This window comes from Mandrillus leucophaeus, unplaced genomic scaffold (genome assembly GCF_000951045.1).
Source record: "Mandrillus leucophaeus isolate KB7577 unplaced genomic scaffold, Mleu.le_1.0 Scaffold387, whole genome shotgun sequence".
NCBI classification, from domain to species: Eukaryota; Metazoa; Chordata; class Mammalia; order Primates; family Cercopithecidae; genus Mandrillus; species Mandrillus leucophaeus.
The window spans coordinates 1,181,332-1,203,259 of NW_012104109.1; the positions used below are offsets into that span (position 1 = coordinate 1,181,332).

At 34.4% G+C, this 21,928-nt stretch overlaps 1 pseudogene; it reads right to left on the minus strand.

Moving 5' to 3' along the window:
- Positions 1-18,963: 18,963 nt before the first annotated feature.
- LOC105547342 lies at positions 18,964-20,156 on the minus strand (annotated as a pseudogene).
- Between the last annotated feature and the right edge of the window lie 1,772 nt (positions 20,157-21,928).

The window sequence follows — 21,928 nt, forward strand, 5'->3', positions numbered from 1 at the left end:
CAAAGCTTATATGGTGGTCTACAGGACAGAATCCAACAGGAAGAGAGGTCTACTGTGTTGAAAAATTACAAAACCAAAATTAAAATTTAAGCATGACACAAGTTTACCTTCAGAAATATAGATAAAAATGAAGGAGTAAAAGGAGAAAGAAATAATAATACATGTTAATAAGATACTAACATCTAATCACAACTTATTCTCTCATACCAGTTCAATCAACAAATTGGTAGAGAAAATAATGTCAGACACTTAGGAATGCTAAATACTTGTAAACAAATTCAGTTACATATCTTCAAAAAGTTAGGTTTAATGGTTTAGTATTTTATCTGAGAAAATTGGAGACATTTGTAGAATTTAACTAATAACAGAAATAATTCAGAAAATATTAAGAAACATTGTAAACTATGACAAATTACCTTGATATGCCAAATGTAAGAAAAAGCTAAGTATATTCAAGACACATATAAGCAACAACAAAAAAGAAGTACATATATACATAAAAGGCAACTTTTGAGAGTTTGGGTGAAAATCCCAGAAGACACAATCTTGTATGCCATAATGCTGAATGTTGAAATACTTAAAGATAAAAGTCTCTAAAGTCAAAAATCCCAAAAAGTATAATCCCAAGACATCAAAACTACAAAAATATAATTCTGGAAAAGTAATGTTTACAAGTTATTTAGAAGATATTTATTTACATTTTTAAAAGACAGTTTATTTGAAAATGTAAAAACATGACAGAAAACTTTATAGGTCACTAAATAGGCAATAACAATGTACATATTTTTGCAAGCATAAACACTCAGGTATACTAAGGATGTTGCATGAGTATAACAGTTATGAGTAGACAAACTGTATTCATAAAGAGATAGGTCAAAAAGCAAAATGTATAAACACATATCACTATGGTTGGTAATTATGTGCAACCGGCCTTATAACTGTGGTCATTTAAATATTCTGATAGATAATCTGAGTCTTTTGACGAGCTTGATAAAAAAAATCTAGATGGGTCACCATGACATATGCAATCACCCAAAGAGCAAAGATCTCAAAAAATTCTGTTTTTCACAAATACAGATTCACAAAAAAGGAAATCTCTCCCTGTGCTGAGAAATTTCAAACAGTTTTATGTTTATGCAAAATACTAACACACAAACTCAACGTTGTGATAATGCACTTTTGTGGAGTCAAATCTGCCAGAAATGTATAAAATTAAGTAGAATTCTCTGAAAGTCTAGACACAATTTATACCTTCAGTATTGGAAATGCTGCAAAGATAAAATATATGGCCTAGCAAATTCGTGCTGTGTGTGAATGGGCAGAAGACATACACAATTGAATAATTTGGCATGGATGATTTCTTGTATTTTTCACCTACATTTTCACTTCTATGATCTTCTACACACTTGTTGCACTTGTATTTTAGAGAGTGATTGTGATCTATTTTGTAAGAATATGCTATCCATTGAAAGTCTGGTTATTGCTCAGTTGTTGCAATTAAGTGATTTTCTGCTTTCACAGCACCAATAATAATTAGCTTTTAAACTTTTATCTTTCACCATTAAGTAGCCTCATACACTTAACATATCACCGCCTTTTTTGTGAGGGGGCAATTTCATGGTATTGTAAGGAATACAATAAGAAGGAATTAGATTTGGCTTCCCCAATATCAAATCAGTATTAGTCAGGGTTTTCCAGAGAACCAATAGGGTATGTATATAGATATATAAGGGGGGATATTTTTAGGGGAATTGGCTCAGATAATTATGGTGACTGAGAAATCCTATGACTGCCATCTGCAAACTGGAGACCCTGGGATATCAGTAGCATGGCTCAGTTCAAGTTCAAAAACCTCAGAGTCAGGAAAGCTGTGGGTGTAACTCTCTATTCAAGGCTGAATACCTCAGGACCCAGGGGGCCACTGGTATAAATCTTGGAGTCCAAAGTTCAATGAGCCTGAAGTTCTGATGTCAAAGGCAGCAAAAGTCTGTCTCAGATCTCAGAGAGAGAATTCACCTTCTGTATTATTGTCTTCAGGTCCCTGGCCAATTGGATGATGCGCACCTATACTGAGGGCAGACCTTCCCCACGGAATCCACTCAGACTCGCACCCTAATCTACCCTGGAAACACCCTCACAGATACACCCCAAATAAAGTTTTACCAGGTCTCTACACATTTCTTAGTCAGTCAAGTTGACCCCTAAAGGGAAGTCCACAAGTCCACCCCTTGTCAACCTGGCACCTGTATACATCTCCTTAACTCAAACTTAATATCCAAATAAAGACAATAACAAAGTAATAGTTTTGGCTAACATGATGCAACCATCCTGCATACAACCAAAAACACATTCATCCTTTCCCCAGAATCTAGCTTTAATGATTTCAACGTTCAGGAGTTTAATCTTTCAGCATTGTAATTTTCAGGATTTTAAACACTAGGGATTTTAGACTTTAAGGATTTTGACTTTTTAGGATTTCAACATTATGGATTACGGCATTAGGAATTGTGTCTTTTGGGATTATGATCAATACCAACCTTTTGGAACACGAGTTCCTTAAAAACAGCCAAGTTTATAAGTTTTTAAGATACTTACAGTACTTAATATAAGTATCTGCTATTGATTAAATCTTTGCGTCTTCCCAAAATTCATATGTTAAAACCTAATCCTCAGTGTTATTGTATTTGGAGATGGAGCCTTTGAAAGCTGATTAAATCATGAGGGTGGAACCTTTTTAAGTGGAATTTATTCCCTTATAAAAAGAGAATCCAGATAGATCCCTCATCTTTTCTGCCATATGAGGACACAACAAGAAGGCAGCCATCTGTGAACCAGAAAGGGGGACTTCACTAGACACCAAATAGGTTGGCACCTGGATCTTGGTCTTCCCAGTCACCAGACTGTGAGAAATAATTTTCTGCTGTTTGTAAGCCACCCAGGCTATGGTATTTTGGTAGAGAAGCCTAAACCGAATAAAACACCTGTAAAGTAATCAAATAATGTTATATTGAAAACATAACAGAGCACAGAAGATCCTACGTAAGTTGTTATAATGAAAACCAAACTCCCCAAATGTTGAACTATGGGAAATTTATGGCATAAAATTCAACAGCTATTTTTAAAGTTTGCTATATAATAGATATTATTTTATTTCTTTAGCAAGAACAGCCATATATAAATATATCCTTTTCCTTGTAAAAAGAACAAGTCTGTATATGTGAGTGTACACACATACATGTACACACACATATAATATACACATATATACATGTGTACACACATATGTAATATATACACACGCACGTATGTATACACACACGTATATATAAAATAACTTTAACTTTTTAATTTTGGTAGCCTGTGAAATCTCAATAATCTGTACTGAGTTTTGGTAAAACTCAAAGTTAAAAAGAGCACAAGAAATTAGTCTGTAGAAGTGTATTATTTACACTGATGTCCATGGGGACAAATCTTTAATATCCCAACAGATGGCTCTCCACAATTCCACCATGCATGTCTGACTTTTCCAGTCACATCAGTCCCTTGCTGTTGAAGTCTTTTGTGTCTTACATTATTTTTGTTAACCTACCCTGAATCTAGACTGTTATGTGTTCCCCCAAACAACCATACTGTTTTGGTTGCATATGTTCTTTTGTTGGAAGTATCTAAGAAAAGTTTCCCCCTACCTTGTCCTTCCTCTTTTTTCAATATTTTTAATCAACTGTAATGAATACTGAAGTTCCACGCAGAATCATTTTAAAAAGTCTATCCCTCATACTCCAAATTCTGGAAGTATTAACTGGTGACAGATGATAGCTCTTCCCCACGTTCAGGATTGTCTTTTGCCACCAGGAAATCCCTTGCTCAGCGACCACTCACAGCCAATGGCAGACTGATAGAAAGAAACAAAAGGTTAGCCTCTGTGTTACAAATTGGCACAAATATATTTTTTAAAATTATCCCATATCCAGGACTCTGAATAATAACTAAGCGTTTTGTCACAACTGCATTGAGGGTCAACTTCACCTTCTGCCCAGTCCAATGTTCCTCACTTTCTTACAAATATGTTACACAAGAACAATCACTCCTCAGTGAATACTCTTCATGCAACTTCCTATCTCAGAAGCCATTTCCAGAAAATCCACTCTAAGAACTTAATGTTCTAAGATATATGGAAAGCAGAGAAGGAACATACTTTGTTACCAGTAAGGATTTTGCCTTAACCATGGCATAGAACTCTAATGAATCAAGCTTGATTGCTTTTACTTATATCGGTGGTAGGTCTAATACTTCAAATTAAGCCTGAAGTTGGTAGACTCTATTGCTCCATTCCTTTTAAGATCAAACTCAAATCTTATTTCTCTCTGTTTTGCAGAATGGAAGAGCCTGTAGTAGGTAGAATAGGCCAGTCACTAAGAGGCCTGATCTTGGCTGACTACTCCAAATCTTTGTATGGATGGCATAACAGCCCTTATCACCTCTGAGTTGTTCTTACAATTCCAAGTATATAGAACAAAATAATCTTTAAAAAAGATTGACGGCACATTCGATCATGTCAGATGTATTACGCTGCTATTAATGTTTGGACCTCCAGAAATCTAGTCCACTCAATAAATATGTTTGGATTACATAAGAAATCAGCACCACTTTTCCTTGGTAAAGTAAAAGTGGAGAGAAAATATGAACTGTTCCTAGCAACCATTGCTGATTGTAAAGTCTATTGCCTAGTGATTTACTTATAGGAACTGATACATTTTAATTAGTATTATTTTTACTATTAAGGTAGATTTCCAGCCAGGCTGTAAGCACCTTTAGAAAAGGACCATGTCCTTCAACTTTGTTTCTCGGATTCAATAATAGCTGTGACATGCTGTAGGTGTTCAACGCACTGGGTTTTTTTTTTTTTTTTTAAACAAATAAATAAGACATTTTGATAAAATATGCTTTTACTGAGGCAATTGATAATATTTCAGAAAAATCTAAAAATTGACCCATTTGTATGCTACTACTGACCTCCTAGCTCTGTACAGCTCTATTCATCAACAGAGTCTAATCTGCTACAGATACAGCTATTTCTCGATTGTGTTTATATTAGAATCTCTATTAAATGTACTCTTAAAGTCAAGATAAATTATTACATATATCTACACGTACAGGTCCACTATAAATGACCAAGAAAACTGTGCGCTACATAGTTTCTTGGAACACCATGTAAATGGCACCTATAAAGTTGTTCAAACAGGCAACCCTCTAAATATTCCCTTGAAATGCATTTGAAAAGACATTATGTTATTTTTTCTTACTGTTCATAATGAATTCATGAACAATTCATGTTGACTAACAGTGACAAGTGATGTCATTTCTAAATACTCTCATTATACATCAAATTTACCAGAATGAATACTTTGTCTTCTCAAAAATAGAACATGTGCTCATCACCAATATTAGATAATCTTTTGTATTTCCCATATTTCTCAAAGATTATTTACAGTGATTTTATGGTTAAAATTACAATATATTTTTAAGCATCCTGTAATAGAATTCTTCCACTCCTGGAGATGTAAAAGCATTTAAATGAATTATTTTCTCTTTTGTGACAGTTTGAAACAGACATTGTTAGTGTTTGCTTATAGCCTCTCAAGTCTTTCTGTCATTTTCATGCATTACTGGCTCTCAATGTGCTTTCCACCCCAAAAGTCAGTTCCTTCAGTCCTTTACTAGAGTCTTGGCATTAGACTGCTAGGTCTAGATTCGGAAGTGTCTGGAAACGTACGCTTACCCAGGGCAATCACTAACCAAAGCATGATGGTGCAGTGGAATAAATACTCCCATTTTCTTGTTCCTGGACAGGCAACCCCGAAATGCAGGCTACGATTTCTGCAGAGTTCCTGGGGAATTGTGCCAAATTATCTAACAAGGAATTTAGCTAGACATTACACCCTTGTTTAGCTTCCTATCTTGTTGTGGGTTTAATTGTGTCCCTCAGAAAGGATACAATGAAGTCCTAATTCCCAGTACTTTAGAAGGCGATCTTATTTTGAAACAGGGTGTTTACAATGGTAAGCAAACTAAAATGATGTTATTAGGGTGATCTCTAATAACTGACTGATAGTCTTATAAAACAGAGGAGTTTGGAAACAGACACACATACAGGGAGAATGCCATGTGAAGATGAAGGCAGAGATGGGGAGATGAATCTACAAGTCGAGGAAAGGAAAGATTATTAGCAAATCACCAGAAGCTAGGAGAAATGTCTGGAACAGATTTACTTTCTCAGCCCTCAGAAGAAACCAACCCTGCCAACACACAATCTTAGATATCAAATATTCAAAAATGAGACAATACATTTGTGTTGTTCAACCCATCTACTTTGTGGCACTTTGTTGCAGCAGCCCTACGAAGTGAATACACTTCGTTTTCTGCACTACATTCCTATTCCCACTACTACTCCACCAAGAACGTTTCCTACCAAATCATTTTTATACGAATCTCCATCTCAGTATTTGGTTCTGTGGAATTCAATCTGAGACAACTCCAGGCTTGTATCCTGAATTATTGGTGTATAAAAAAGATTATTAGGAGATAATTGGTGAAGACCAATTGTCTTACTGAACTAAGTAAAATTATTCAGAAATTGATCATTTAGCTTTGATTCTACCTTCCATGAATATTGCACTTTTGTCTCTAAGATGTCACAGTTACCTTGCTAACATATATTGTTTTTCTGTTCTAACAACAGAATTTAGCATTTTTCTCAGTAACTTATTTCTGGATTTAACTTATTTCTATTCTTAAAATTTCTTGGTTTTCTTTTGCATTTGTCTTGGTTTTGTGCCCTGCTTTTCATCTTTGGAAAGCTGCTTTAGATTCAAGCTTATTGTAGATTCCCCCAAACTATCACATGGAATCCACTTGCTGTCTCCTAAGCACGATCATTATGCAGAAGTGTATCATAAAAATGTATTTCAGAACACTTCAACACTCTTGATACATGCTTTAGAGTTACCTATGAAAATTGTAGGGTCACATCCACCTTTTTCAGCTTTCATAAGAATAGTCTAGAGTATGTCTTAGAGTCTGCTATGCAACTCTGTCCTTCCCGATTCCAAATAGACACAACCACGTTAATTGAAAGGTTTCCATCACTCTTATATCCTCAGCCAATTTTCTTTCCCGTCTGAATGAAATCCAGCAATTGCCCATTTGCTTCCTCATGCAAGATGAAATTGTCAGCAAGGTAAATAACAAATTTATTAGATGTCATCCTTTTAGCAGAATTAGATTTTAAACAGATGCTCACAGAGTTCAAGTTCTCCATTATTTGCATACAGATGGTTTTGTGTTAAGTTGGAAATCTTTTTCAAATTTTTAGCCATAATCTTCATTTTGTTCGTGCATGTATGTGTATCAGAGACATTCTTTTAAATCATATGTATTTTATATTTATGTTGTATTTTCTAACAGTCAGATTTTGTTACAACATGAATCCACAACAATATTAATTCTCTTTATTTTTCTTATTTGTAGCCCTACTCACAGACTCTTTACCTGGCTTCATAAATCATGCATGTAACAATAAAGCATAAAATTATAAATGTTCTCAATCTGTTCCTCCTCTGTTACTCTTTTTCATGGAATAAGTTAGAGACATGTACGTTAGTCAGCTTGGATAGTCACAGAAAAATAAGATGGGATGAATGGCTTAAACAACAAAGAATTATTTTCTCACAGTTCTGGAGGCCAGAGGTCCAAGATTGGGGTGTCAGCCTGCTTGGGTTCTGGTGAAGGTTGTTTTCTTGACTTTCAGACTGCCACCTTCTTGCTGTGTCCTCACATGGAGAGGCAAGAGAGAGCAAATACTCTGATGTGTCTTCTTATAAGGATAATAACCCCACTCTAAACCAAATAATCTCCCAAACACTATCGATTGTGGTTCAGATCTTCACCGTATGATTTTTGGGGGAATGCAAACATTCAATCCATTACATCATGCATTTCTCTTCACATTGCTCTGCTCACCAAGTCGTATTAATACTTATGCTCTTAATACGCTATTGCTATGGTTTGAATATATGTTTCCCCCCAAAATTCATAGGAACCTAAGACCCAATGAGATAGTATTAAGAAGTGGGGGTCTGTCCTCACTAATGGGATTAAGACACTTGTAAAAGGGTTTGAAGAAACTCTCTCAGCCATTTTTACCCTTCAGCCTTCTGCCATGTGAGGAGGCAGCAACCAGTCTCCTTGCCCATTGCTTTGTCATGATAACTAAAATACCAGAAAAATGACATCCTCAACTATGAATAAAACAGCCAGCTTCCATTTCTTCATTCTTTCCCAAAGTTTTAGCTATCAGTCTGGAAAAATAATTAGTCCACAGATACTCTTAAGTCTTTCAGTTTGAGTTTTTGTTGTATTTTGCTTTGTTTTGTTTTTCCCCCGGGTCTTCAAAGGCCACAGAGATACATCAAGTTTCTCCCAAACAATTTGCTTATTTCAGGTATGGAACAGCACAATTGGATAATGTTGAATATTGCCAGCATGTCAGCCATATTTCAAGTTTATGTCTCTGAGGTCTTAGATATACACATAACCATCCTTTTTTTTCCCATTTAATAAAGAAAGACCATCAATTACATTTACACACAGGTTGCATTTTTAAAAATCATTTCATTATGTTGTCTTGCCAATTAGATTGTAAACTCATCTGTATTATATCTAGCTAATCTATTAAACTATAATAGGCGCGTGCTAGATACCTGATTACTTAACCATGCATGCATTTGAAAAACATACATTAATTCAATGTAGTATAAAACAAAGTTTCTGGGTCAATTGTGGTGGTACAAATTTGAAATGGGATCTCTGATATAATAAATGAAAGAATATATTTCACTCACCATGGTGCTTTGCAAAAAGCAAACACTTTACAAAAGTTAACCATTGATATTCATAATAATGGTGCTTACCAAAATTAATAATTATTTAATAATAAATTTCTTTCAGTGTGTTATTATTACTATTTTATGATCAGATGTTAAATTTTTGACAATTTAGTAAAGAGTAACTGCAACTTTGACTCTATATTTATCAGAATCCTTAAAGTGGCTGAGGAAGGGAAGTGATATGCTCCCAGTAGCAGATGGGACGGACTAGAAGGCAGAGATTGAAGGCAGGTAGTTTGTAAAGAATTTCACTTTTAAATGTGGATTTTACTCTAATACAAATGTCAACAATGCTGTGTGAAAGAGGAAATGCTTGAGGAATTCTGAATTCATAATGAAGCATCATCTTTCAATGAATCCACTGTGGTCAGACACATAAAACACCTGCTCTCTTTACAGATTCTATGCAGTGCCTGGACTGCCTGAATGTCTTGATTCTATGGTGCTTAAAGCAGAAAATGTCACTATGATTTCAAAGGGATTTAATGGTTAGAAACTGCTATGAATGATAAATTTCCATGTCACCTTAAAATTTCCTAGCTTTGTTAGTTCAAATCATGTCCTTAATGTAGTTTAATGCTGCTGTTATTACTATTATTTAATATAGTCAATGTATGGACTTAAGAAAACATACTTGCAAGTTTAGCATTTTCCAATCAATATTTTAAATTTATTTGATTAAGAAAAAAAGTGTGCTCTTCAATTTTAAGAATTCTCTCAGTGCTTCCTGAGATGACATTAATGTAATACATTTATCTGTATGTAAAAATAGATTATCTGGTTACCAGAAATAAATTGTAGTAGATCACTGGATTAATTGACATCAGTTTCTCAAGGTAAGATATGACATCTTGCTGACACAATATGGGTAAAAATTCTCAAAACAATTAGACAACATTATAGGAGATGAAATATAGAAGGGTTTAATTTATCATAAATATGAATCAACATTATATTTTCAGTTTATTTTTACAATAAAGTATACATTATATTTCTTTTTTTATAAAATTGTGTTATATTACCATACACAAATAGATTCACATTTGAATGTCTTATAGGGTTCTTAAATATATCAAAAGAAATAAATAAAAGAATGCCATAAGGTTATATCTCCCAGGTAAAATTTCAATACTTGTCTGATAAATATGCATAAACAGGTACATTGCTAATAATATATATAGGTCCATATATTTACAAGCATGTGCCATAACTGAGAAGAAAATGTCTTCTTTTGAGAATTACTTTGTTAAAATCAGTGGTATCTTTTACTTCAAATACAGGTAAAAAAAATATGATTACAAAAGCACAGATTTAAAGATTACTTTTAACATTACATAATCTAATCACCTATCATCACAAAAAATAAAAAAACTTGAAGTTCCGTGTTTTGGAGCTTTATGTTTTATATCTTGACTCAAGATATCCAAGGTCACAGAGCTAGATTATGATGGAATCATTTGCAGTAGCACCAAGTTTTCTATTTATTTCATTTTACTTCAAAGACCATACTTTTTCTCACGGGCAATACTGCCTCTCTAAAACCAGTGTGTGTTGGCCAAACATGTGTCATCTGCCTATTTAAACACGTGTTCCCTAATTTCATGCAAATACTTGTTCAAAAATTGTGAATATGATAGAACTTCTTAATTTAACAAATATTCTACATTGTGCAAGGCACTGTATAATGTTGGAAAAAATGAATTTGATCTTTGTAGTCTTAACGCTTTCTACCTGAAGTAATGATAGCCTGTGCTATGTGATTTAGTTCGTATGACCTTATTTTATTGATGAAGTGAAATAAGTACAGTTTTTCCCTTTTTACATATGCGGATATACAACTGAAAATGGTTTCAACTTGTACAAATTCATATAATTTACAAATGGTGGACTTAGAATTCATCCTTCCTACACCTGCCTAGCCTTCCAAGGTTCATTCACATTAGAATTCTTGATCTTCTTCACTGATAACTTCAGGACCTTACCAGCTGAAACAGAATAATAGAAATATTATGTATAACCCTGTCTTCTACCCAGTTCCTTCTCACTTAATTGAATGTAATTTCAAGCGAAACTACAAGCCCAGGGAGCATGATGATGCAATTCTTAGCTGCTTGGTCCATAGTACTTCGTTATGTCTCCTTCCTGGCTTCAAAGCTAGCACATAAAGATGAAAGGTGGGTTTCTGGATGATCACAAATTAATAAATTAATAAGTGCCATTGAACTCCATCTTCATGCTGGTCTAGTCCAAAGGACTAGGTTTCTGCCCAGAATCATATGTTTGGTAGTTACTTAGATAAGTATTCCAAAGGGAAACCCAGATTGCTGTTAGTAGTGATCCTGGTGAACTACTGCTGCTACTACTTTCTACTTCTATGTTTTCTACTACTACCATTAATTTGATGAGTAAAGTCCTCTTGCTTCTTGCCAGTATCCCTTTCCAGGAAATTTCCAAAAAAAAGTGGCTACAAGTCTATGCAAATTAAATGATATTTTTGTGTCTTTTGAATATTAAATATCAACTATAATTTGTAACCCCTAATATGTGATCTGAAAGCCTCTTTGAGTAAAAGGACATTGACAGTTTCTTGGATTATGAAAGGTTGCCATAGCCGTTGGAGACTACACTGTGACTTACTGCCCGATCACCTGGATTTTATGTGAAGTCATGTGTTCTTAGAAAAATAGACCTTTAAGACACTCCTTTGCTATCTGGCATTTTCAAGGTAAGCCTTAGATGTTACAGCCTTATCCTGTATCTATGCAAAGTTTATCCTGTCTCCACCAGCTCTGTGTTTGTGTGCTTACTCTGAAAGGATGGCAAGATTGGCTGACTTCTAGATGTGGTTGGGCACCTTGGTGTCTCTGCTTCCATAGAATCTGTTCCACTGTTTCGCGTTGGTGGTTGTGGCTTTGTCTTCCTCACTCTAACCGATAAGGCATAGCTGTTCAGAATGGCTTAAGGCTAACTGCAGCATAGCTGGTTTACTTGCAGCTTTGTCTGAATCACATTTTATTTTCCGTTAACTAGATTGAACCACTAACCCACGTCATACTACAATTAATGTTTTATTCTTTATTCCAAGACACTATGCAAAAGTATTCATAAAAAACATTTTTCTGAAATTTAGATACACTATATTTTTAGATTTATCCTGATCTTTAGCCTTGCTAGGCTGCCAAAAGGAGAAATTAAAGAAAAAAAAAACACTTTTATTTCTACCAGGTACACCCAATCAAGACATATTCATTGCCCTGAAAGGAGATTACAAAACTCATTTTCTATATTTCATTCTCAGTGACTCCATGCTGGTTTTGAATAGTTGTTACTTTCCATAACACAATTGGTTCTGAATTTGGTCTGAGATCAACATCACTCAGTAATCAGTCATTATAAGGAAATTTACTTATCTTCCCTTTTTCCTCTCATTTCATAAATTACTGTTGCTATTGTTAGTTTAAGAAACATCCTGTAATATGTAGCTCTTTTTGTTCTTTTTAAAATTCTAGATATCAATTACAGTAGCCTCACTGTCTCATGGGCAAATTCCTTCCTTGTTTTGGGATGTATTTCATTCGATCCAGAATTGCTAAACTTATTCAGAGCAACTATTGCAATCTTTTCACCCGCTTTAAAGTTAAATTTCTCTCAACAGCATTCATTCTATCTTTTCTAGTTCATAGATCACTCACAATGACAAGCAAAGACAAGTAAAATAGAGTTGAGTGTCTTTGCCTTCTCTTTGTCACTTATCAACATTCAATCATTATACCTATCCCTCCCTTCTTTCATTGATTACATTTTTAAAGCCCCTACATATTATTACTTTTTTTCTCAAAATATCTTGCAAAACTTTCTGCCATGAAATTTTCACCCTCTTAGTACTTTTTTCTCTGGGCTTGTCCTGTCTCATATTCTACATATTCTATGTTGGCTATTTACCCCTCTTTACAATTTTCCTACATGACCTTTTATCATTGAAAAATTGTCTAATTGTAAATTCTGGTATCTGATTTCCATAAGCACACAAAATGTCATATTTTAAAGTTAAATTGTGAATGCAGAGTTACATTTGGAAAAGATTGTCTGATTCTCTAATATAGCCGAGAATAACACTGGCCCTTCAGGAGGCTCAGTTTTTAGCAGCAAGGGTGGGGGAAAGTAGGGAAGAGAATAGAGATGAGGAGGGTGTGAAACAGAAGTTTTTGTTTGTTTTTGTTGTTGTTGTTTTCTGAGACAGAGTCTCGCTCTGTCACCCAGGCTGGAGTACAATGGTGCGGTCTCAGCTCACTGCAACCTCTGCCTCCTGGGTTCAAGCCATTTTTCTTCCTCAGCCTCCCAAGTCGCTGGGACTACAGGTGCCTACCATCATGCCAGGCTAATTTTTGTGTTTTTAGTAGAGACAGGGTTTCACTATGTCAGCCAGACTTGTCTTGAACTGCTAACCTCGTGTTCTGCCTGCCTCAGCCTCCCAAAGTGCTGGGATTACAGGTGTAAGGAGCTTTAAGGAATATGCATTTAATAAAAGCTATAAGGGAGAAATACAAAAAAATTTTCAAGCTGTGAGATTTACATATATATGTGTATATACATATATATACACATATAAATGCTATACATCCATCTAGTGAATATCTTGACACATAGATCTTTATTAACCAAGAAGAATTATCTTCCCTTTTAAATTGTCCCAGTTACTAGAGTCATTTTTAAATAAATATAGTTTCATTTTCTTGCAATAGTAGCTGCTAGTAAATAAAATATGTTTCGATTACTTTCCTATTACTACCAAATAGCTTCTTTTTTCATGAAAGTAAGCATAGGGATAAAAAGTTTTATCCTTCATGTTGTAAGTTTTGCCTTAGATATTCCATTGTAATGTGTTCTAAAATCATTAGTGAAGATATTTTTGATAGACATTGGAAACTTATTTTCATTTCTTCCCATAAATATATAACTATAAGTAAATATTTTATGCGTGTTATATTTTAACTATGAATATAAATCAATGGATTTATAAATAAAATATCTAAGCATATGATGAGACCATATGCATAGTTTTGCTTGTATATTTTATGTTTCTTAGTTTACCATCAGTCATGACTGCTGAATACATATTAAGCTAAAGGTTTCTGAGTTTGCTCACAGGGTATTTTATTTTTTAAAAGAAAATTTAATATTTAGCAGTCAGTTAAAATATTGATATTGTCTAAAATTGAACCACATTTTGTTTAAAAAATTTATTTCTCAATAAAATACAAATGAATATTTTTGTTAATTCTGAAAGCTGTGTAACCCAAGTTTTTGACTAGAGCACTTAGGCATGTTAAAATACACATTGTTTTGTCATGGCTATTGGTTTCCCTCACAGGGAAGAACTCAGTGGCATTTGCCTAGGGTGCATATTTGCATTGGCTGGCCTGTCAGTAAATTCTAGTTTTAGAGCTGCAAACTGAAGTGTTGCCTGGTTTGGTAAAATTGAAGCTGCAGGTTTGAGCCATTTCAATGATTAGCCTACAAGAAATCTATCAGTCCTGAAATAAAAATGTACTCAGGCAGTACACTTATTCGAATATTAGACTCTAGGTTCATTCAGCAGTCACAACTCTCAAGTGGAAAGTTAATCTCTAGAAGTATTTTGTTCTGTTTTTGTTAGTTTTTAAAACAATTGTTAGAAAGTCATATACTCTTTCCTGCCTTAAAGATGTTTCCTGGCTACAAGTACAATCCTTTGCAATGGTATTTTTGAGGGCATGCAAGGAAATATGGAACCTTTATGGACCATTGTCCAGTCTGAATTGGTCATCCACTGTAGGAAGATTACAGATTTGATTTCCATTTGAGTGAAAGTTTGGATTATAGGAACTCTAAGATCTAAGAGTCCATATAACTGTGATGTTCTTTAACAGGTGTAAAAAATGAGTGGTCAGTGTACGTGTGGAAATTCAAAGAAATGTAAGAAGCTAAGAGTACAAATTATTCAATTTTAATAATGAACATCATTATGGACGCCATACCAGTTTAGTTGTTGAGGCTGGCTTTGTCAGGAGCCCAATTCTCTTCTTAATCAGATTCTAGCAGGGGTGAGAAAGAAAGTAGCATTTCTAAAACCTCTGTGCCCAATAAGCCCTACTGCCTCAGCTTTCTTGTTGGAAAGTCAAGAATCCGAGTGAGTGAAACTGTTATATTATTTTTTCATTCCAAACTCTTACTAGAAACCAAACTTTAGAAAAATATGATTAAACTCAATGACTGTGAAGATATCTAACCTAATATGATTCTAAAAATTCTTTCTTATTCCCAAATTTAAGTCCATGCACCCTGTGGTGGAAAGAATCAAGCTCATTATGTTGTTTATTCCAGGTAACTATAAAAAATGGAAACTTCTAAATTTCACACCCAACAATTAGCTACTTTTCTATTCTTTACTACTGTGAGTATAATTGGATTTGAATGAACAGGATAAACATAAGACCAATCTCTTTATGTGGTGGCAGAGCAAAGTCAATAACCTGAATCTAACGTAAGCATTATAAATATACACTTTGTTAAAAATAATAAAATTATTAAGGCAAATATAAATAAACCCACATTAAGATCAGCATTTCCTAACTTAATCTCTACATCATTGTTTAATATATACTTTTTTATAATTGCAACATTATTTAACGCTCATTGAAACATTTTCTGTGCCTTTTATTTCTTTTTGGTACTTTTTAAAAAACTTAGTTCATTACTAACATAATAAGCATTCAACACAAGACTACTGGTTGAGGATATTAACAAATATAGTAAGTGAAATAGCTGGTACAACTGTAAAATTAAATTTGAACTATATTTTAAATATTTTCAAGCTATTTAAGTAAATCAAAGTTTAAAAATTCAACAAATTATATCTCAGAGTACTGTGAGACGGTGATTCTTAACCTTCCTACTGTTTAAAGTAAAGATACCCCTTTTCCTGCATGAGGCTAATCCTTTTACTCATACTTGAGATTCTATATCCTCTCACCTGTGTCTAAACTATTTCCACCTCTAATATTTTCTTTTTTTAATGTATAAAATGCCTAAGATGTGTTTTTTAACTATAGTATCAAAAACAAAAGCGTTTCCCTTCTGTCATCCTTCTGGCCACAATCTATTTTGTCTGATTATTAAACTTTTAATCTAATTCCTCCTTCATAACACCATTGGAACTGATTTATTAAAATGCACGCCTGTCTCTGTGTTGCTAAAAGCAAATAATACATTTCCATCCTAATCTGACCTAATCTCTCTATGGTCCTTGAAACTGAAGACCACTCTCATTTATTATGCTATTATCTTTCACCTGGGTCTTTTGGCTGCCATGATATGTCTTTCCTGGGATTTGCCTTTCTTTTTCAGAGTCCTTCTTTGATTACACAGAGTTAGGTTTGTTGGGTTTTGTTTTGTCTAAGATTTATCTATAAGCTTTTTCTTCTTTCCTCCGTTTTTCTTTTCTCACCTGGTCTACTTTAATTTTACAGTCCTTTCGCTCATTACTTCAATGATCTAGAAACCAGTGATTTCTAAATCTGCAACTCCAAGCAAACCTCCCACTAGACCTTAGAAAATGTATTTCTGTCCTCTTAATAGACACCTCTTTATATGTATGTTTAAGAGGTACCTCAGGCTTATGCTCCAAAATGAACTTATAACCCTATAACATCTATTATTTTCCCTTTTTTCATTCTTTTACTAATGACAAGTGCTCACCTAAATTTATATTCCTCTCCTCGTTCTTAATCACTTAAAATATGTTTCAACCTCCCTTGTGCTTAGGTGTAGCTATAGGACTGATTTACAGCTGATTTAATTTGAGAGGAAGTGATGTGTTCTATTTCCACACATGGTCCCAGACATTCCCAATGCATGCTCCTTCATTTGAATTTTCTTTTAGCTAGTGGGATCTTGTGACAAACTTGATTGCCATAAATTGAAAGCTTGGAAATCCCTGTCAGTTTAGGAACCTAAGTGACTGTTGAACAGAGCTGCCCCACGCAATTACATTTTATGAACAAGGAGTAACCATCTTATTGCACTTAAAGCCATAGTCATATGGGGGAATTAATTTAATTTAAATATCCTGAAACATAGAGATACTTAAGCCCAAAACTTGGATGTCATTACAAATCTTTGAATTTATGTGATCTAATCAATCATGTACATATAGGCACACACATATGGGTGCACACATATAGCTATCTGTTTATCAATTAATCATCTATTTATCCCATTTACCCCCATATAGTCCCATCATTATTTAACTCAGGTCCCCATCTTTTCTTAACACTCTCAATAGATTCTTAATAAGTCTCCCAAAACGCAACTTTATACCTGCTTACTCCCCATCTCCTTTCAGTCTTTTATTCAAAATAACATTTTTTAAATATGTGCTTAGTTATTTAGCTCACTTACTCAAAATATTTTTGAGAAATGCTGTGTAATCAGTATGTTGAGGAGACATTCATACATTTCAAGAATTACTTGAATTCTGATATTCAGATTTAAGCATGTGAACATATGATGAAACTTTTAAACATACAATTACAGTTATTCATTATAATTTGCTATACTACAAACATTAAATTACAGTTACTCTGGAGCATAAGTCAAAAGGTTTAAAGTAAGCCTGTAACATACCAAAGGAACACTCTCTATAGTATACATGAAAATTAATAGTCCATGTCGAGGCCTCTTTCCTTTGACTTTTAAGTTACCCATCTCTGGAAGTTACTACTTAGGGGCATATTATGGTCCAAAGAGAAAGGAGTAAAAATAACCAGGACTGGTCAAGTTATGTATAAGGGTATATATGCGCATGTGGGTGTGGGTGTGTGTGCAGAAGGGAACACGATCCTAGAAGTCACTTTTAAGTTACCCATCTCTGGAAGTTACTACTTAGGGGCATATTATGGTCCAAAGAGAAAGGAGTAAAAATAACTAGGACTGGTCAAGTTATGTATAAGGGTATATATGCGCATGTGGGTGTGGGTGTGTGTGCAGAAGGGAACACGATCCTAGAAGTTCAAGCCCTCGAGAAGCAGCATGTTATGAAAAATTGCGTCTTTAGAAAAGTATCATTTATATCATTGATACCATAACCTAAATTATATTATGCCATCTTCAAGTAACGGTTGAGGCAACAGAATAAATGCAGAGGAATCACAATGGAACTTATATAATACAAATAATATACAAACCAACACTTCTCTACAAATTACATTTATTTGTTTCTAATTGCCGGTTAAATACAGTTCTAATTTTATAGATTAAGAATGAAAGGTCATACACTGCAGCCTAGACACATACCTAGCATTTCAGTTCAAGTTTGTTCATGTACACAGATGAAACCAATAACAAGGTTTGGCCTAACAAATGCTAATGGAACTTCTTTTTAAAGTAGTTTTTACAGATATTAAACTTCATCTTGCACCCTGAAGTCATCACACATACAGTGCAGAGTCAGAGATTTTATATTTGCCTTTTTTCTTCATTTAACTTTTGATATGGGTTGGCTGTGCCTCCACCCAAATCTCAGTTTGAATTGTATTTCCCAGAATTCCCATGTGTTGTGGGAGGGACCAGGAGTGGGGGTGGTAATTGAATCATGGGGGCTGGTCTTTCCTGTGCTATTCTCGTGATAGTGAATAAGTCTCATGGGATCTGATGGGTTTATCAGGGGTTTCTGCTTGTGCTTCTTCCTCCTTTTTCTCTTGACACTGCCACGTAAGAAGTGCCTTTTGCCTCCCACCATGATTCTGAGACCTCTCCAGCCATGTGGAACTGTAAGTCCAATTAAATCCCGTTTTCTTCCTAGTCTCAGGTATGTCTTTATCAGCAGCATGAAAAAGACTAATACAACTTTTAAAACAATACTATAGTTAACTATTGAAGCAAAAACAATAAGAAGCAGTAAGCGTATTATGATTACAGCCCTCCACTCATTCACTGCTGCACATAAAATGCCAACAGTGAGTGTTATTCACTGGCCCCATTAAGAGGTTTGACACTGAACATCACCTCTAGGATGATGTCTATAATCCTCATATGCTTCTCCATTGTCATGGTATCATCTTTTCTCATATTTGGATCAAAGTCCACGAGTTCTATCTGATCCATTTCGTCAGTCTCTTCTACTTTCTTCCTCTAAGGTAGGAGTTTTTTCAGCAAAGAAAGTTCATCAGCTGAGAGAAAGCCATTCTCAGGAAAAGTTTACCTTCAATTAGATAATTTGGCAACTCTTCATATGGGCTCCATAAATTGGTATTCCTTCATTTAGCACACCCAAGATGTTTCCATGCTGACAATCTGACCTGGATGAGAGGTGATGACTACAGTTCAGTTATTAAGAGTGGAAGCTACAAAATGCTTCAACCAGCTGTATGTCCATACATATGAAAAGTTCTCCTCCTCGTTGAATAAAAACAGCATGCTTCTTCTGATCTAACACAATAGTAATGTCTCCCAGCTCCAATCCTTGTTGTTTGGTCTGTTTCACCACAGAATGTTACCTTGTGGCCATCTTTCATGCTTTTGTCAATATGGACTTGTGCAATCTTCTTTTTGCTATCTTCCTTCTATTGCAGCTTTTTTATCTATCTTCAAGACTGATTTGTTCTCCATGGCCCTAGCACTCTATCCCCACAGATTAAATTTGCTAAACCATTCCAGGTCCTATCTGATGAATTATTATTTGCATTCCAGTAATTATGCAATTGGGACAGCCCTCTACTGTTCCTTTCTTAACACTTCTGCCTTCACATTTGTCACAAATCACATTTTTTTTGTTGTTTTATTTGCAGAGCCAGTCTTCTTGCCACACCTTTATATAAATATTCTAAGGTTATTGACAGCTGACACACATTTTTACCTTTCCTTTCCCTCTGCATACTTCCTCCTCTTCCTCCAAAAATCACATCAAAGATGTCCACAGGAGAGCCAAAAGCGCTACCTGCTCCACCCTCTTTAATTACCTGGTTTTCCTCCTTTGACATACAATTCGCTTTTCTTTGCATCAGAGATAACTTGATAAGCTGGAGAGATCTGCCTAAATTTTTCTCCTTCATTCAGGTTCTTATCAGAGTGGTACTTCAATGCCAGTTTCCTATAAGCCTTTTTCTCATGATCTTTTTGAGTGGCATTGGGTTTAACCCCCAAAACATCATAGAAAGTGGGTTCTTTCACCGTTTTTTACTGGCAGTGAGTGGGTTGAGGTTGATGTGGAAGGTGTGCAAAGGAACGCACCTAGTAGTTGCGCTCAGATGCAGCAGCCACCGCTCCTCCACCTCTCGCCAAGCATTATGGAAAGTTTCCTCAAAATATTTTAAATATTGTCACATATTTGACCCATCTATCTAGCATGTATTGAGTATTATTACTTATATGTTTATACTTAGGTTGACATATAAATAAGTGCAATCCCTCATTTCAAGAAATGTACATTTTAATGAAAAAAACACATAACTATAAAATAATTGTAAACACATAGATTCTTCCCTTTTTGTATGAAAGATAAAATCCAAACTTCTTGGCATGGCATGAAAGGACCTAGTGAAATTCTAGAAGTTATTAAACAGATGTTTTGGGAGCATTTGGAAGAGAAAACAATGATCGTTTAGGAGCCAGCATGAGCTCACAAAGAATAACTTCTTTTTTGATAGAGTTGCTAGACTGGCAAATTAGGTGAATTTTATAGGCAAACTTTGTTGATTTCAACAAGCCATGTTTATCCTTAGTAAAGCTCTTTCATTGATATCCTAAGAAGAAAATGAAAAATATTAATTGGCAGGCAAAATATTGGAATATTAATTGATAATACATGCTAATCAAAAGTCTTTGTTTGTTACCAAATTCTTCCCACCTGATCTTATTGAAATTTTCAAGTCTTTGAAGCCATAAAAGGAAAGCTAAAACAAATTTAAATAAAGCAAAACTGATGAAAATTATTTTATTTTGCTTTTTCTAGCTCATATCTGTGGCAGTATAATCGTTACTAGACAGCACTATTTCAAAGGACATCTGCCTCAGTGAGGCTTGTGGCAACTCCATCAAGTGCTAAGAAACACTAAAGACAAGTAATCTGAAGGCAAAATGATAAATAGAAAACAATAAAAGTTCTTTTCAAATACTTGAATAACGTGGAAAGGCATAAAATGCAGAAAATGAAATGCAAATCATTTTAAAATAAATATACAAGTAAGCATTCTTAATATAATGAGCATTTTTATAGACATATAAACATAAATAAAACACAACTTTTGAAACTTAGTTATTATTTCATAATGATATTTTCTGACCCTTTTCTGACCCTTATAGTATGCAACCATTTTTTTTCCATGTAACTATGTATTTTTAAGAATATACTTTTGACCAGAGAGGTTTTGAGCATGAGAATAGTGTGATCAAAATTGTTCATTATTAATATTAAACCAGGAGAATTCTGTGAAATGGAATTGATTGTAGAGAAATTGGTGTCAGATGGACCAGTTGTAACTGCGCCATCCAAAATGGTAGACAGTAGTTGCATGTGTCTATTGAGAATTTGAAATGTGGCTAGCATGAGTAAAGAACAAATTTTTAATTTTGTTTAATTTAATTTAAATATCTACATGTGGTTAGTGGTTGGAATATTGGACAACAGAAATCTAGAACATCTTCATCAACACAGAAAATTCTACTGGACAGTGCTGGCTCGATACACGTAAGATAATCATGGAAAACAATGATGGGCTAGTGATAGAAAAGAAAGGGACAATTCATATATTAAAAAGAAACATTTAAATGGTTTGTTGATGGTCCTTTATATTGATTCAAAATTGGGATTTTAGTGAGCCAAAGAATCCCTATCTAGGGTGCTGAGCTAATAATGCTTGCAAAGAATATCTTTACAGTATACACTTTTAAATTACTTGCTAAAAGGTAAAGATTAAAAAAGCATTTCAGATATACAGTAGCAACAG